At 39.2% G+C, this 14,159-nt stretch overlaps 1 protein-coding gene across 8 annotated transcripts in view; it reads left to right on the forward strand.

Moving 5' to 3' along the window:
* The window catches only part of HYDIN (HYDIN axonemal central pair apparatus protein), a 441,202-nt gene that overhangs the window by 14,501 nt on the left and 412,542 nt on the right, over positions 1 to 14,159 (forward strand). For all 8 annotated transcript variants that reach the window (XR_006211638.1, XM_042967954.1, XM_042967958.1 and 5 more), the window contains exon 2: positions 4,128 to 4,252. The gene's annotated coding sequence lies outside the window, so the exon portion shown is untranslated. The remainder of the gene's footprint in view (positions 1 to 4,127; positions 4,253 to 14,159) is intronic.

Below are 14,159 nucleotides of genomic sequence, written 5' to 3' on the forward strand. Positions count from 1 at the left end.
GAAGTGCTTTCTGCCTACTTTCCACTTCTTCACCTAGAATGTTAAAGCCACCTACTCAAAGGTCAAAACTTAATATAGTTAATTATTTTTAACCACCTTCTTAAGGATATTCTTAATTAAAAATAGCTCTTTTCCACCATAATGAACATGTCTGATGTTCATACAATGACCACATAGAGAAGTTTGGTGCCACTACCTTGATTTGTGCTAAGGCACCAACAATTTTGCCCATCGGTGCTCCTCATCATCAGTGAAACTATTAACATGGCGTAAAGGGGAAATAAATAAGACCATAGTTTGAGAACTGCTGTCCTAGTGTATTCCCATTATACTGGCTGCTGATTTTTTAAAGTTTATTACTTATATCAATGAGATATTCCTATTTTTGAGACTTTTTAAAAACATAAATGTGTAGTTTTTCCATTGCTAAAATCTGTGGAGATCAGTATATATTTGTCAGTTCTATTAATATAATTAATTGTATTTGCAGATATTGAACAAACACTACTTGATCATGATGATTTTTGGGTCCTATGTGCTACTATTTTATTTACAATTTTTGCATTAACATTAATAAGATTGGTTTATAGTTGTATTTTATTGAGCAATGTTTGTCTGCTTTTGGAATTAATATTAAATTTGTTTTATAAAAATAATTTAGACATTTTGTTTTCAACGCTCTGAAATAGTTTAAGTAGCATTTACATCATCTGATCTAGACAGATTTGGTAGACTTCTTTGTGAAACTGGCTGAGCCTAGTGCCTTTTTGTGGGGGAGCTCTTTTATGACTTTCTATTTCCATATTTCTTTTTACACAGTTCGTTTGTTTAGAATGTTGTGTATTTCATCTATATTTTCTTTAAAAATTTTTTATTTCATAGAGTTGTACAAAGTAGTCTCATGATTAAAAAAAATTCCTCTTCTGGCCTTGTTTCTATTTTGTGCTTGTGCTTTCTCCTCATCATTTAAAAATCAAGTTAACTATTTCTGTTTTGTTGACTAGGTTTCAAAGAACCAGCTGTTGTGATTTACTCACTGTTTTTTTTCTAACTAATCAATTTCTGCTTTATTTTTAAAAATTGAGATATAATTGACATAACATGATAACAGTTTCAGGTGTACCACATAATGATTCAATATATGTATGTATTGTGAAATGATCACCACAATAAGTTTAGTTAACATTCATCAATGTACAGTTATAATATTTTTCCTATGATGAGAAAGATCTACTCTCTTAGCAACTTTCAAATATAACAGTATTATTAACTGTATATATATATAAAACCTTCCTGCCTCTGGCAACCACCAATCTATTCTCTATATTCATGAACTCATTAAAAAAAATTGTTTTAGATTATACATATAAATGAGATCATATGGTATTTATCTTTTTCTGTCTGACTTATTTCATTTAGCATAAAGCCCTTAAGGTCCATCCTGTTGTTGTAAATGGCAGGATGTCCTTTTTTTTTTTTTTTTTTTTTTTAATGGCTGAATAATACTTCATCTTTATCCATTTATCCATCACTGGACTCTTAGGCTGTTTCCATGTTTTGGCTGTTGTGAGTAATGTAATGCTGCAATGAACATGGCAGTGCATACATCTTTTTTTTTTTTTTTTTTTTTTTAACGTTTATTTATTATATTATTGAGAGAGAGAGAGAGAGCATGAGTGCGGGAGGGGCAGAGAAAGAGGGAGACACAGAATCTGAAGCAGGCTTCAGGGTCTGAGCTGTCAGCACAGAGCCCGACACAGGGCTTGAACTCACGGACCGTGAGATCATGACCTGAGTGGAAGTCTGACGCTCAACCGAGTGAGTCGCCAGGTGCCCCTCATCTTTTCAATTTAGTGTTTTCATTTCCTTCAGGTAAATACTCAAGTGGAATTGCTGAATCATATGGTAGTTCTATTTTTAGTGTTTTGAAGAACTTCCATACTGTTTCAGTGGAGTAAAACATAGAGGCTGCACCAATTTACATCCCCACTAACAGTGCACTAGTGTTCCCTTTCCACATCCTCACCAACACCTATTTCTTGTCTTTTTGATAACAGTCATCCTAACAAGTATGGAGTAATATCTCATTGTGGTTTTGATTTGCGTTTTCCCAATGATAAATGATGTTGAGCATCTTTTCATGTACCCGTTTGCCATCTTTCTGTCTTTGGAAAAATGTTCAGATCCTCTGCCCATTTTTAATCTTTTATTTAATTTTTATTTATTTTAATACATTTTTTAAGTTTATTTATTTATTTTGAGAGAGCATGAGCTTGAGCTGGTGAGTGGTAGCTGGTATCTGTGAGCATGAAAATCTCACTGGCAAAACTGCAGGAGGTCTGCAGGGGCTGTGCTGGCTGTTGGATTCCTCGGTAGCAAAAAGCTGCTGGGGTCCTTTGTGAAGCAGTCTGCTGGAGTCTGTAATGTGACTCGCAGTGGTGAAAGCTGGGGATGGGGTGTGTAGCATCTGCAAGGGCTGTTGAGGTCCTCAGAAGTGAAGATTTTTGTGATGCTCTGCAGAGCAGGCCACTGGGAACCACAGCTGCTCACATCGTGTGGCTGACACTCGTAGCCCCTGCCCTTGTTCTCTGTTCCTAGCCATTTCTAGATGTCTTAGCTTTGCTGGTCTCTGGGCAGGGTGCAACTGAAGTGGGTTCTTTGTGCAGTGTTCCCAAAGGCTGGGGAAGCTCGTAGCTCACCCTTCCTTCCTTCTACCGGTGAGGGGAATTCTCTTGAGCCCTCTTGGCAGGGAACAATGCCAGCCTGGGGCGATGGGGTGATGCAGGCAGAATGAAACTTCTTCCGACCCTTTTTGTATGGTTATTCTCAGGTCTTTTGCTCTATTGTGTTGCTGAAGCTCTTAAGTGGACTTTTAAACTCTCCCAGAGTTATTTTTTGTTCACAGATAGGTGTCTAATTGCTTTTTGGGGGGGTGGGGTGGGGAATGGAGGCTCCTACTCCTCCATCTTGATGATGTTACTCTGTCATTCAGCCCTTTAAAAATGTCACTCTACTGTCTTCTAGCTTCCCTGGCTTCTAACAAGATGGCTGTTATAATTCTTATATTTATTTCTCTTTAAAAAGTTTTCCCCTTTGCCTGCCTTCAAGATTTTCTCTTTGTTTTTTTGCTTTTAGAAGTTGGATATGATATGTCTGTCTCTGGCTCAGATATTTATCTTGGTAGGTGGTTTGATCTGTAGTTTGATAAATGTCATTAATTTTTTTTTTAATTTTTTTTTAACGTTTATTCATTTTAGAGACAGAGAGAGACAGAGCATGAATGGGGGAAGGTCAGAGAGAGAGGGAGACACAGAATCCGAAACAGGCTCCAGGCTCTGAGCTGTCAGCACAGAGCCCGACACGGGGCTTGAACTCACGGACCGCGAGATCATGACCTGAGCCGAAGTCGGTCACCCAACCGACTGAGCCACCCAGGCGCCCCAAATGTCATTAATTTTGAAAATTCTTAGCCGTTATCCCTTCAAGTATTTATTCTACCCAATTCCCTGTCTTTTTTTCCTTCTGGAATTCTAATTGTATATCCATTAGATCATTTGATGTTGTCCTATATTTCCTGGATGCTATATTCTCTTTTTATTTTTTACTCATTTCTCTCTTTCAGTCTGAATATTTCACGAATTCTTCTACTGATGAACCTGTCAGTGAACATCTTGATCTCTAATACTATGTTTTTCATTTCCAGCATTTTCATTTGATTTTTTCTTACAGTAAGCATCTCTCTGCTAAAATTACTCATCTGACAACGAATGTTCTCTATTTTTTCCATTGGAGGCTTTGACATATTTTTCATAGTTATTTTATTAAAAAAATTTTTTTTTAAGGTTTTGTTTTTAAGTACTCTCTATAACCAATGTATGGCTCAAACTCACAACTCTGAAATCAAGAGTCACAGGCTCCACAGACTGAGCCAGCCAGGGGCCCCCAAAGTTATTTTAAATTAAATGTTGATAGCTCTGACATCTGTGTTATATATGAGTTTGGTTCTGTTGATTGTTTCATCTCTTGGCATTAAGAAGTTATTTCTCGTTTTTTGTTTGTTTGTTTTTTTACACCACATCACCAGTGATTGTTTGTTTGTTTGTTTGTGTTTGTTTTTGTTGTCATAGGGGAGAGAGAGAAGAAGGATCCGGGCTGGGCTCCATGGCCTTCCTGCAGCAGCTGCTATTCCTCACCCTGAAGCCTGACCCTGAAGCCTGAGGGATGCTTTCTCGGACTCTTGCCATTGTTTTTTGTGAGTACGTTGGCGTTCATAGAGAGAGAAGCCTGCAAGTGGTGTTAACTCCCCTTTATCTGTAGCCTTCAGGGCTCCGTATTGTGCCACCAGCCAATTCTTAGCCTCCACTATTTTGTTAACAATTCTAGGTGAATTCTTCCTCCCAGTGTTCAACTGCCCCAAGTAAACAAGTGCTTGTACTCTGTCTCCCAGTAGACACTTGTCTCAACTCAGATGTGGAACTAGTTGGCATTTCCTCAACTTCAACTCTGATGGATGCAGGAAAAGTTGTTCACTTACAGTTTGCCAACCTTTTTTTTTAATTATCAGGATGGGAGGGATACTCTTTCTACCTCTTTTCCAGCTCTCTATACCCATCTAGAAACTAGAAATCAGATCTTCCTGTTTTATTCCTGATATCACTACTGGCAGGGTGACTTTTTGTCCTGGTTTACACTGGTATAAACAGCATCTCCCTTTCACTCCAGAGTTTCTTCGTTTGAATGATAAATGATCATCCTGTCCTCAAAAATATTACATGAATGAGCTTTCACCAGGAGCTTATGTTAAGTTTGGATGGATTTGTTTATCCTGGAGAAAAAATATTGATCATTTTGGTGATATTCTAAAGGATATGGGAGAAAAGGTGTTAGTGAAAGACACATCAACCAAATCCAATGTGTAGACTTTGGATCTTGTTTACACCAGAAGGATTTTTGGTAGGCAATCAGGAACGTTAGAACATGGGCTATATATTAGAAGTGTTAAGGGGGTGCCTAGGTGGCTCAGTCGGTTAAGTGTCTGACTTTGGCTCAGGTCATGATCTCGCGGTTCACGAGTTCAAGCCCGGTGTTGGGCTCTGTGCTAACAGCTCAGAGCCTAGAGTCTGCTCTGGACTTTGTGCCTGCCTCTTACTCTCTGCCTCTCCCCCGCTCATGCTCTGTCTGTCTCTCTCTCTCAAAAATAATAAAATAAACATAAAAAAAAAAGAAGTGTTAAGGACTTATGGGGCACCGAGATGGCTCAGTCGGTTAAGCATCTGACTTTGGCTCAGGGCATGATCTCACAGTTCATGGGTTCGAGCCCTGCGTCGAGCTCTGGGCTTTCAGGCCAGAGCCTCGAGCCTGCTCTTGATTCTGTTGTCTCCCTCTCTTTCTGCCCCTCCCCACTCATGCTCTTCTCTCTCTCTCTCTCTCAAAAATAAATAAACATTTAAAAAAGAAGAAGTATTAAAGAATTATTGTGATTTTGTTAAGTAGTATAATGATGTTACAGATATATTTTTTAAAATCTTGTTTGTTAGAGATAAATTCTAATGTATTTCAAGGTAAAATGGTATGACAGTGGGAGTTTATTTTAAAATATTTAAAATAAAAAAAAAAGGGTTAAGGGGAAAGAAATGTGTTAAAGACAAAAATGAGAAAATGGTAATTACTGAAGTTAGATGATGTGTATGTGGGGATTAATTATTTTATTATCGCGTCTTTTCTTATTTTTATCAATTTCCATAATCAAAATTTAAAAAAGGTACAAGGGCAATTTCATTTAAAACTAAAAGAACAATATTCAGTTACATACCTGCCACATTTCTTTCAAATATATTCATGGAAATGATGAGGAGAGGATGGTGATTCTCTTCTCCCCTCTAAAAATCCTACTGCTTAGCTCTGCAAGGAAATCAGAAGACTTTGTCATATCCTGTCCACAAGAAGTTGAAACGACAGGTATCCTTAAAGAAATAGGTGTAATTAATCATGGTGCTGCTTGTTTTGATGAGCATGTAAGAGTGACAAGTTAATAATAAATCTCCAGCTCATCCAGGGAAGGTGGCTAAGGAGGTGCTGTGGTTTAATTTACATCTTTGGAAGCACCGAAGATTTAATAATCTCCCTGCCTCATACATCAAACTAACACCCCTGAGACAGAAAAGCAAAACATTTTTAACTGTTAATCTGAGAAGCAATATAATCCTGTCTCAGGTTGCAAATAAATTGAGTTTCTGGTGGTCTCAATGGCCCCCTAGTGTGTGATTTATTCAGATTCCAAAGCTATTCAGAACCCCTGGGAATTTTGGCTGCAAAACCAGGCAAACTGGGAATGTGGGGATTGCCAGTGTAATCATAAGGTCTAGACCGAGGGCAGTGACTGATTTTACCTTAGGTCTACTCAATTTATTTCACCTTCTACCTCAACTACAGGTAGATTATGGGATACAAGCATATGTGAATTTGAGATTCAGTTCTAAATGCTTGCTTTTAGCTGGAATTGTAACCATCTATATATATATTTTTAATGTTTTATTTATTTGAGAGAGAGAGAGAGGGAGAGAGACAGAGACAGAGCATGAAGGGGGGAGGGGCAGAGAGAGAGGGAGACACAGAATCCGAAGCAGGCTTCAGGCTCCCAGCTGTCAGCACAGAGCCTGAAGCGGGGCTTGAACTCAGGAACCGTGAGATCATGACCTGAGCTGAAGTCAGACACTTAACCGACTGAGCCACCCAGGTGCCCCAAATTGTAACCATCTTTATGCTTATGCAGTGCTTGTTCTTAAAAGACCAAAAGCTGTTTTGAAGTTTTTACTTTCAAAGAGTAGGATTTATATTTTGTATTTTAAAATGTTTATTTCTTTATTTTGTGAGAGAGGGAGAGAGTCTGTGAGTGAGCATGAGCTGGGGAAGGACAGAGAGAGGGAGAGAGAATCCCAAGCGCGCTCCATGTCTGTGCCGAGCCCGATGTAGGGCTCAACCTCACGAACCATGAGATCATGACCTGAGCCGAAATCAAGATCCAGTTGCTTTAACTGATTGAGCCACCCAGGCACCCTCAAAGTGTGGGATTTTAACCTGCTGGAGAAACTGGGATGCAGAAGGGGGAAGTAACTCTTCATGGCATGGCGAGCCATCTGCAAAATCTAAGCAGTGTTCAGATTTCCAGCTCTTTATTTCTTGAGAAGCTAAGCTATGAGGTGTATTGAATTTATTAATTTGGAAAACTGTTTCCTTATTGATATCATCTTCCTTTTTAAAAGAATGGGCCATGAGGGTCTCAGAGAAAGAGGAAGGTAGAGTTGGTGCATTTGCTCCAATTTGTCATGAAATAATTTAGGGAATTAGATTATAAAATGTGATCTCACCTCATCTTTTTGCTGCGTATAATTTCCACAGCATCATTTGTGATATTTAATGCACTATTATAGGAAATGGAAAAAAGAGCCTAAATTGGTGGCCTAAAAATAGCCAATTCCCCTTCTCTTCCTACCTCCCTCCAGCACCCCCGTGGCTCTAAATCACAGCTGTAAATTGGAATTGCATTTTGTCATGTCTTCCAAGGATACTGACTGACATAGAACCAGCTTCAGATTATTACTAGCACATCCATTCAACTTACCAATTAGGAAAACACATACCACCACAGATGTACCTGGGCGAACCTCCCTCTCCCTGAGGAAGGCTAGACTCTCCCTGTCAGTTCAGATTGGGCCAGATAAGAGACACCCTGGAAGAGACACTCTTCCTCCTTCAGTAATTAGCAAATATCCATGGACTACCTCAGGTCCTGGGGATGTAAAGGCCATAGGAGATTAGAGGCAAAGAGCACCGTGTCAGTTCCCTATTGCTACCATTAACAAATTACCACAAACTTAGTGGTTTAAAGCAACACAGATTTATTGTCTCTCCCTTCTGAAGTTCGGAAATCTAAAATCAAGGTATTGGCAGGTCTGCGTTCCTTCTTGAGGCTCTAAGGGAGAATGTGTCTTTACCTTTTCCAGCTTCTAAAGGCTGCCTGCTTTCCTTGGCTCATGGTCCCTTTCTTAAATCACTTCAACTCCTGCTTCTGTTGCCACATCTGCTGCTACTCAATATCATCTCCTGCCTCCCTCTTGTAAGGATTCTTGTGATTACATTGAGTCCATTCTGGGTGATTCAGTATAATCACCCTACCTCAAAACCCGTAATTTAATCACACCTATAAAGTCCCATTTTCCATACGCAGTAACATTCACAGGTTCCCGGAATTAGGATGTGGTGTATTTGCGGGGGCCATTATTTAGCCCAGAATTTGGCATTGGCCAGGCCTGCCACACTCAGCTTAACATGACTGTTAAGTTTCTTAACCTTTCTGAATCTCAATCTTTTTATCTGGGAAGAGGAATAAATAATGCCCGTCTCACATGATCTGTGAAGAGTAGATGCCTGAAAACAGTACCATGTCTGACACATATTACTAGTTCAGTGAATGAGAAGTTTAATGAATTACTGTTCGTAGGTTTCAGTGATGAAAGGGCATAGCCTCACCTTTTTGATGACTTCTGAGTCTAATGGAAAGATAAACAGGTAAACAAATAATTACAAGTCAGTGTGAGGCAGTGTGAAACAGGCTATATTTGTCTCAGGCTTCAGGAATCCTGCAGGCGTGACTTCACCATTATGGGTGGTCACGTCACAATTGAGTTTTGAGGTGAAGGAAGGAAAAATACAGAAGGTCTTCTGAAGCTGTGGCTGCCATGAAATGTCAGGGTCCTGGAAGGTCGTGTGGTGTTTTTGCTTTTGTGTTTGTTTTTTGATGAGGTCATGTTTTTTTTTCTTTTTTTTCTTCAAGAAAAAAACTAGTTCCAGGTCTTGAGCTAATATGTTAATTATCCTGGTTTAGGGTTTATTCCTTTTTTTTTTTTAATTTATTTTTTAATGTTTATTTAATTTTGAGACAGAGAGAGACAGAGCATGAACAGGGGAGGGTCAGAGAGAGGGAGACACAGAATCTGAAACAGGCTCCAGGCTCTGAGCTGTCAGCACAGAGCCCGACGTGGGGCTCGAACTTACGGACCGTGAGATCATGACCTGAGCCGAAGTCGGCTACTTAACCGACTGAGCCACCCAGGCGCCCCAGGGTTTATTCCTTTTAACAATTTAGGGCCTTGGAGGGCTTCAGACCCTATTGTATGGTAAAAGGAGAGACAGTAGTGCAGATCTGTAAGAGAAAGCTGAAAGTCTTCCTGTTCTTTTTATTTCTGCTCTCCTTCTCTTGCTGTTGACCTTCACTCCTTCCCTCCCCCCAAGGTGAAAGAGTGCTGGTCTGATTTGAAACCTTCCAGGGTTCTAGTTGGGCCAAGTTGTCTAGAGACTCTAGAATCCCTGTGTGTGGAAATATTGGCACTCCGCGGGGTGGGGAGGGAGCTTTCATTCAGGTGTCTCTCCCATCTCTGCTGCTGGAGTGGTGAGGACCAAGGTCCACTGTTTTCCTTCTGTGTATGTCCTTTCTTTGTGTATCAGCTGGCCTGAATATGCATGCTGTCCCTACGCTGCCTGTTTTTGGTTCCTTATTCTGTCCTCTGCTTTGTTGACCCTTCAGCAGCCTGTGACACAGACTCCTCATTTGGCTTCTAGAACACTGCTTTCTTCTGTTTTCTTCTCACTTGTGTCCATTCCTTCTCAGTCATCTCTGCTGGATCTTCCTCATTTCCCTGACTTAATATTCAAATATGCTCAAGGTCAGTCCTACGACTTCTCTTTTCTGTCACTAATTTCCCACCCTTATGAATGTAAACACTATCTATGTATTGATGATGCTTGCATTAATTTTCCATTGCTACTGTAACAAAGACCACAAATTTAGTGGCTTAAAACAACACTGACTTATTATATTACAGTTCTTTAGGCTAGAGGTTTGACAGTCTCTCTGGGCTAAAATAATGTATACCAGGGCCAATTTCCTTTCTGGAGGCTCTAGTGAACAATCCATTTCTTTGCTTTTGCAGCTTCTAGAAGCCTACTTTCCTTAGCTTCTGGTTTCCTTTGTCTTCAAAGCCATCAATATCTTATCTCTTTGATCTTTTTCTTTCATCACCTCTCTCTGTTTCACCATTTAATGACCCATCTGAGTCAGTTTGGCTCAATCATATAATCCAGGATAATCACCCCCATCTCAAAGTCTGTACTCTTAATCACATCTGTGAAGATTTTTTTTTTTTTTTTGCCATGGTAAGGTAATATATTCATATGTTCTGAAGATTAGGTCATGGCCATTTTGGGGAGGGGAGACATTGTTCTGCCTACCACAATGCCCCAATATATGTCTCCAGCCTAGACCATTCTCCCAAACTCCGGAACCATAAGTTCAATTACCTACTCGACTTCTCCATTTGAATGTTTTATAAACATCTTAAACCTAATTTGTCCAAAACTGAGCTTCTGAACAACTTCCACCAAACCTGCTTCTCTCAGTCTTCATCATGACATTTGATGGATCAACCTTCTAGTTGCTTAGGTCAAAACCTAAGGATGATTTTGACTTCACAGGTGTGTTGTCTCTTTCTCACCTATTTCTAGTTCTTCAGGCAAATCCTGGTGGCTTTACCTGTTTTTTGTTTTTTTGTTTTTGGTTTTTTTTGAGAGAGAGAGAAAGCCAGGGCAAGGGAGGGAGAGAAGAGAAGAGAGGAGAGGAGAGGAGAGGAGAGGAGAAGAGAAGAGAAGAGAAGAGAAGAGAAGAGAAGAGAAGAGAAGAGAAGAGAAAAGAGAAAAGAATCCTAAGCAAGCTCTACACTCAATGTGGAGCCTGACAGGGGACTCAATCCCACAACCCTGGGATCGTGACCAGAGCCCAAATCAAGAGTCAGATGTTTAACTAACTGAGCCACCCAGGTGCCCCTGGTGGCTCTACTTTTAAAGCTACCATAATGTGGCCACTTTTTACCTTCCTTCTTGCTATCACCCTTGTCTTCGTCACCATCATCTCCCGTCTAGGTTATTACAGTAGATTCCTAACTGGTCTCTCCATGTCTCTATGCTCGCTCCTCCTCATTCTGTACTCAACACAGCAGCCAGAGAGATGCAATCTTGTTAAAATGCAAGTTGGATAAAGTCATTTCTCTTTCCAAAAAATCACAGATGATTTCCCACATAATGAGTAAAAGCCCAAGTCCTTAAAATGGCCTGTAGTGGTGCTCTGTCCCCTCTGACCTTCACATTACCTCCTTTCTCTCTTCTCTCTTCGCTTTGCTTATTCCTCTCCAGCCACAGTGGCTCCCTTACTATTTCATAAACATTCAAAGCACATTTGTACCTAAGGATTTTCACACAAGCTGTTTCCGCTGCCTGAAATCTCTTCCTCCAGAAAAGCACATGGCTTGTTCTCTTCAAGTGTTTATTCAAATGTCATCCTCTCAGTAGGGTCCACCCTGCAACCGTTTATTTAAAATTGTATCTCCCTCTGTATTGACCTTTCCTGCTTTGTTTTTCTCGTACTCTGTAGTTTACATATTTATTTTGTTGTGGTTTGTTTCTTCCCACTTGAAAGTAAACTCCACAAAAGCAGGAGTTTATTGCTGTAGTGCTCACTGTTCTCCCATCAGTGCCAAGAACAGTGTTTGGCCCATAGTAGGCACTCAATAAAATTTGTTGCATGGATGTGTGAGCTCCCTCTGGCATTGGTGAGTGGTTTTTGGGTTAGCCTTTCTTACATCAGAAAAAAAAAAAAATTTGAATGTTAGGAGACTAGAGTGAATGATACTACATTGACAACTCTAGCTTTAGGGTAAGGTGCTTCTAGAAATTGAAGTGCTTATTACTTTTAAATGTTTCTATTAGAGAAATAAACACTTGTGAATAAAACAAGTGGACTCCCAGATCTGTCACTTATCTGTCAATATCATTGTGATATTGTGACATAATAATAAATACATATATTTGATCTGCTCTTGTACCTGGCACAGAGCTCCTAAAATTGGAATTTCCTAAGTGATAGGGGTGACAGGAACATTGATCCTCATTCATAATAAGGCCCTTTCAACCACAGCTGAGTCTATGCTAATTAAAATTAATAAAGGTACATAATTAAGTATTCTGTCTTTCCTGTAAGAACTGTGTTCAGGAAAAGATAGCTGATGAGGGAAGGTGGTTTTTTGTTTTTTCTTTGTTTCAAGTTTTTATTTAAATTCTAGTGGGGCACCTGGGTGGCTTAGTTGGCTAAGCTTCTGACTTCGGCTCAGGTCATGATCTCATGGTTCGTGAGTTTGAGCCCTGCATCGGGATCTGTGCTGACAGCTCAGAGCCTGGAGCCTGTTTCCGATCCTGTGTCTCCCTCCATCTGTGCCCCTCCTCTGCTTGCACTGTTTCTCTCTCTCTTAAAAATAAATAAATGTTAAAAAAATTTTATTTTAGATTCCAGTTAACATATAATGTAATGTTAGTTTTAGGAGTAGAATTTAATGTTTAGGGATTCACCACTTACATATAACATTTGTGCTCATCACAAGTGGCCTACTTGATGCCCATCACCCATTTAGCTCATCCCCCACCCCACCTCCCCTCAGTTTGTTCTCTATAGTTAATAATCTCTTATGGTTTGCACCCCCCTTCTTCTTTCCCCTATGTTCATTTGTTTCTTAAATTCCTCATGAGTGAAATCATTTGGTATTTGTCTTTCTCAGACTAACTTATTTCACTTAGCATAATACACTCTAGCTCCATCCATGTCATTGCAAGTGGCAAGATTTCTTTCTTTTTGATGGCTAAGTAATATTCCACCATGTATATATCCCACATCTTCTTTATCCATTCATCAGTCACTGAATACAAGGGTGGTTCAGTATTCACAAATCAATCAATGTGATATACCACATTAATAAAAGAAAGGATAAGAACCATATGATCCTCTCTATAGATAAGGTATTTTGTTAATTGTATAATTTTTTCTTATTGAAATAATCTCAAACTTACCAAGAATGTCAAGTATAGTACAATGAATTACTTTTTTCAGCCATTTGAGAGGAAGTTACCAAGCTGATGCCCCTTCATCCCTGAATACCGAATACCTGAAATACTTTGCATTTTCCATAAATAAGGACACTCTCTTAGATAACCACACTACAGTCATCAAATTTCAGAAATTAACATAAATGCTCACTTGTATTAATAACATCCTTTGTAGCAAGAGTCCTTTTGTACCTTTGTGTCAAGTGGTATCTGATTTTTATTTGTCCCATTACTGATGATGCTCATTTTGATTAGTTTATTCAGGTGGGGTCTATTGGACTTCTTCACTGTGAAGTTACTCTTTTTCCTTTGTAATCATTAAGTATTTTTTGAGGAGGTACTTTGAAAATATGTAAATATCCTGTTCTTCATCCAACATTTATTGTATTTACTTATTTATATCAGCAAATCAATGGATTCTCATTTTATTTAATGGGTTGTAATCTGTTACTATCATTATTTATTTTGAGCCCCATCAATCTGACCTTTGTGCCTGACCCGTCATTCTTTGACTACTTCCTTACTTTCTAGCACAAGATGTCCTGAGAACATCTTATACTTTCCTTGCTCTAACCCTTGGATCAGCCATTTCCCCCTGCTTCCTTTTAGTGGAGAGTAATACTTAGAAACCAAAATCAGGTGTTATTGCTGTTGGATACCATTGCCCCCAGCCTTTCACCCTACTAGTGGATAGAGCTGGGGAGTCTGTGTGTGTGTGTGTGTGTGTGTGTGTGTGTGTGTGTGTGTGTGTGATGCAATGTGTGGACCTTGTTTGTATTTAGATTCAGATGAACTAGTTATAAAAAGACATTTTGAGACAATTGGGGAAACTTTATAGGATCTGGGAATTTAAATGATATAAAGGACTTGTTAACTTTGTTATGTGTGATAAAGACATTGTGATTATGTTAAAAAAAGATCTTTGTCTGAGTCAACTGACATACTCACAGGTGAACTCTACCTTCCTTTATGGTGGTTAAATGAGATAATAATATAGGTAGAAAGGACTATGTAAATAACTTCCTATTCCATGTACTGTGTATGTATATGTATATACTCACATATACATGTACTATATATATATACATACATATATACGTGTACATATACACACACATATAAAATAACTTGGTAATTAAGTATCTAGAACCTCAGCCCTTTTATATACAATGTCT

This window comes from Panthera tigris, chromosome E2, assembly GCF_018350195.1.
Source record: "Panthera tigris isolate Pti1 chromosome E2, P.tigris_Pti1_mat1.1, whole genome shotgun sequence".
Lineage (NCBI taxonomy): Eukaryota > Metazoa > Chordata > Mammalia > Carnivora > Felidae > Panthera > Panthera tigris.